Source organism: Ursus maritimus, unplaced genomic scaffold, assembly GCF_017311325.1.
Source record: "Ursus maritimus isolate PB19 unplaced genomic scaffold, ASM1731132v1 scaffold_1, whole genome shotgun sequence".
Taxonomy (NCBI): Eukaryota; Metazoa; Chordata; class Mammalia; order Carnivora; family Ursidae; genus Ursus; species Ursus maritimus.
This window is the reverse complement of record NW_024423343.1, coordinates 9,364,646-9,369,051: the sequence shown is the minus strand read 5'-3', so window position 1 is coordinate 9,369,051 and position 4,406 is coordinate 9,364,646. Positions and strand designations below refer to the sequence as shown.

General features: G+C 54.4%; 1 protein-coding gene across 3 annotated transcripts in view; it reads right to left on the bottom strand.

The window, feature by feature from the left end:
• Positions 1 to 1,330, bottom strand: part of SLC16A14 (solute carrier family 16 member 14) — a 28,950-nt gene extending 27,620 nt beyond the window's left edge. Inside the window, exon 1 of one of the 3 annotated variants that reach the window (XM_040639380.1) lies at positions 880 to 1,330. The gene's annotated coding sequence lies outside the window, so the exon portion shown is untranslated. Of the gene's footprint in view, positions 1 to 388; positions 541 to 879 lie in introns of those variants that run through there. The other 2 variants (XM_040639367.1, XM_040639371.1) reach the window with 2 other exon arrangements.
• Positions 1,331 to 4,406: the final 3,076 nt, after the last annotated feature.

Genomic DNA, 4,406 nt, shown 5'->3' with positions numbered 1-4,406 from the left:
CTCTCTCTCTCTCTCTCTCTCTCTCTCTCTCTCTCTCTCTCTCACACACACACACACACACACACACACACGCCAGACAAGGCAAAAAGGAATCTTTCTAATCCTCAATAATAATCCTCACCCATCCTTGCTCATTAGCCTGAATCAACTTTCCTGCGGAAAGAAAATGACTGTATTGATAAGCAGAATTCAGTTTCTAAAGCCTCGCCAATGGCCTTGGCCGCGTCTGGCCCGGTAATGGCCGCCCCGGGTCCCTCGCCCCCGTTAGTCTCCCTTTCCTCCCCACCGGGGGACCAGCATCTGGAGCCCCTGGGCTTGCGCGCGCCCCGCTCCCCGGCTCCGCGTTCTGCCCGCTTCCCCCGCGCCCCGAGAGCCCCATCCCGCGCACCGGCGTCCTCCGGCGGGCTCGGAGCCCGCCAGCTCCGCGGGGAAGCGGGCCGAGAGCAGTTCCGGCCGCCTGCGCGGGGAGGCTCCCGCACCCCCGCACGACCCCTAACCGCAGCCCCCGGTCTCGCCCTCTCCGCTCCGCCACTGCCTGGTTCGAGTTCCAAACTGGACTCGAGGAGGCGCGAGCGGGGCCCGGCCGGGGTGCCGGAGGGACGCCGTGCGCCCTACCGGACGCACGCGGGGCCCCGGCCGCCTGGGAAGCGAGGCGCGCGTCCCCACGCTCCGCCCTGGCCCGAGGTTCCCCGCCCGCCCCGCGGTGGCCTCGCCCGCAGCTCGCGACCCCCGCGCCTCGGCGCAGCCCTGCCCGCTACCGCCCGGCAGCCTTCCCGGCCCGACCCCGGGCCTGCGCCGCGCCTCGCCGATGTCCCCGCGGAGCAGCGGCCACCCGCGGTCCCGGGCGCCCCCGGTGCCGCGCGGCCTCGGGATACTCACCGCCCGCGGTCCGCGGGGCTGCCGCCTCACTCGGCTCCCGGCCCCGACCCCCGAACTTGCTGCTGGCCTCGGAGCCCCCTGAGCGGCTGGGCGTAGAGAGCTGCGGCAATGTCGCCCAGCATCCTGGATGGAGATGCGGGTGGCTGCGGCTCGGCTCTCCGGCCGGCTCCCTGCGCTCGGTGCCCGGCGCCCGGGCTCCTCTGCCGCTCGCTGCCGGGCCAGGGGAGCGTTTCGTGGAACTTCGAGCTCCAGGCCTCAGTCCGTGTGGCTTTAAAAAGGGTACGTCTGGAGGTGCCCGAACCTAACCTGGGCTTTCTTCCAATCGGTGCAATTTCAAATCTCCACGCTTGTTCATTCCTATACCGGCTAATTCTGGTTTGGCAGGAAAAAATTGCAGTCATCTCACGTGCACACTCTTGTGGCCGGTTGAAGTTTATAGCTGGGGCTGCGGCTCGCTAATGCTCCGCGCACATTTATAACCGGAGGACAGGGATGGAAACCTCACCCCACATGCGCGTGAGAGAAGTCGCTTCCATTTCACTGCGATAGCAGGGACCTGAGGAACAACACCCTCACCCAGGTCTGGGCCGCGAAACACGGCACTTCGCGGGGAGGAGTGGCGCAGGGCCTGCGGTATTCTTGGCCAAAAAGGACTGAAAATCCCTAATTCTTCGTCCCATTCTGGGTCCCACCTCTCATTGCTCTTTTTCCGGTCAGTGTCTGCCCGTTGGGTCTTACACATTCAAGGGCACCAGGCGCAAATTTCACTTCATGTGTATGTACCCTGTTCCCAAGAAAATTCTGTACCCGCGGAAAGTTCTCGATACTTGTTAAGTGAATGGGAATAATGAAGCCAGTGCTATTTTACGTCACCCGAAGGTATTTATAGCAGTTTTCTGGTGCTGTGGTAATAAGTTCCCACACATTTAGTGGCTGAAAACACAAATTTAGTTAATCTTCCAGTTCAGAAGTCTGAAATGGGTCTGACTGAGTGGAAATCAAGGTGTTGGCGGGGTTGTGTTCCCTCTGGCAGTTCCAGGGAAGAGCCGCCAGGTTGCGAGGGTGCTTGCGTCCCTTGGCTTGTGGCCCCTACACCTGTCTTCACAGCCAGCAGATTGCATCGTTCTATGCCTTTCTCTTTGGCTCACATCCCCCTCTGTCTCCCTCCACGACTTTTAAGGGCCCTTGGGATTACATTGGTTTACCCACTGGTAATTAGATTATTGGATAATCCAGACAATCTCCCTGTTTTAAGGTCAGCTGATTAATAATCTTATTGCCACTTGCAACTTTAATTCCTCTTTTGCCACCTGACCTATTATATTCACAAGTTCCAGGGCTTAGGATGGGGCCGTCTCTGGGGGACCATTATTCTGTCTACCACAAATTGCCTTCTCTCCTTCCTTCTTTTCTGGTTTCGTGTTCTTTTTTGCAAAAAAAAGAATATCTACATGTATTTCACATGGCCATTTTTTTTATATCAGACCCTGATTAAAAAATAATTGAGAACATTGTGAGAAATTATGGCTAGCCGAGGCCATTGTGATGAGGCACTAGGCTCATGTGTTCCACATGTTTTAATTTGCTGATCAGAACAGGAGCAAATGGATGGTGAGCAGTCCTTTCTGCTGTCCTCAGATATCACTCACTTCAAGCAGGCTTTCGACAGCAAGTCAATATTGGGGCAGCGCCCCAAGCGCACGTGGCCCATTTTGTTTGAAAAGAGGTCTGTGAGATTTTTACGTTGTTTTTTTTTTCCCCTCAGAAAACTTGTACATTTATTGAGGCATAGGTGATGTAGTATGAACTGTACATATTTAAATGCGCTTGTTTAAATGTGAGGAGTTTTAGCATAAGTCAGGGGAACTGTCACTTCAGTCAAATAACTCCAGAATTTTCATGGTACCCTCTGTATCCTTTGTAATCCACGCCGCACCCTGACCCAAATCCCCAGGCAACCTCTCACCTGCTTTCCGAGAAGCTTCTACTCTGGACCATGTGTAATTCACCTCTGGAATGCCCAAAGAAGGTTTTCTTTTCTTTCTGTTTCCAGCTTTATTGAGGCATATTTGACAAATAAAACTTCCTTTGGCGATTGCAGGAGGATGAACTCCCATCAGACCTTTCACTGCGGCCATCTTTAAGTCTTTTGCCATTTGCAGATGATTATTGTTTTACTCTGATGCTTGGGCAAAAAGCATTCCTACAAAAGTGCCTCAGCTTCAAGGAAATTCCTGGAAAAGACTTTGACAGGTTTCTGATAACTAAGGTAATTTGTGTTCATGGGGGAGGGACAGTGATGGACCTTTCAGGTGCTCCCTGAAGGCTACCTGCAGAGCCCGCAAATATGTCCTGGGATGGTAGCTGGAGACCCGCCCCTGCTCTCCTCCCCCCCCCCATCAGTAAAATGGACTCGTTACGTTGCAGATACAATGTTAATATATAAAGACTTGCTGCTGTTGCAGGACAGCCCACAGGCTTTGCAGGAGCCCCTGGGAGGCGGAGAACGGGCAGTGAGCCCACAGACAAATCAAAGCTGAGAAGCCAAAGTAAGGTATGGAGCGCCACCTGGTTGGGTAAGACGCACCTTGACCCAAAAGCTGTGATTAAGAAGGTGCAAGCTTATCCAAGCCCTAAGAACGTGAAAGAGGTGCAAGGTTTGTAGGCATTGGGGGATTTGAGAGGACTTGAATTCCCCACCTGGCACAGTGCCTCCATCTCTTAGGCCACCTGGCAAAGAAGGGGCACATGTGGGACTGGGGATCAGAGCAGCAAGCCACCTTTAAAAAGGCAAAAACAAACAAAGACTAAAACCAACAAAACCCTAATGAAACCGATGAGAACTCTGGGGCATCTCTCCAGAAGGCTCACCGTTGGAGTTAAATACATTGGTGATTCCAGAAGGTAGGGGTGAGGCACTGTGCAGAGGCAACAAAGTGGGGAGTGCCCCGAGGATTTTGGTTCCGGTTCTGGAAGGAGGCAGAAACTCAAGGTACCCCCGTGGTGGTTGTACACACAGTGCTCCTGTGGGTAAAGCCTCTCATACAGCAGCCGGTAATCATACTGGTTGGTGATTACTCATGGACCCTGGAAGGACATTTGGGTACATTTCTAAGGGCCTAAGGCAGCCCTCGCTACCCAGGCTTGAGGCACTGATGACACTCCTGGCAAGGGTATGAGCCCCAGTAGACACAGCAGACTGAGTGCAGAGAAAAGCAAGTGAGAGTGATAGAAAAGCTGCTGAGGAGGGAGGGGACCTGAGAGGGTTGCCCCCCCCTTTTTTTAAGATTTATTGATTTATTTGTTAGAGAGAGCACAGGCAGAGGGAGAAGGCCGGGGGAGCGGCAGGCAGAGGGAGAAGCAGGCTCCCTGCTGAGCAAGGAACCCAATGCGGGACTCGATCCCAGGACCCCGGGATCATACCTGAGCTGAAGGCAGATAGATACTTAACTGACTGAGCCACCCAGGCGCCCCAGCAAATGAAATTGCTAACAGGTCAAACTACCTTGGCCAAGTGGACTAAAATA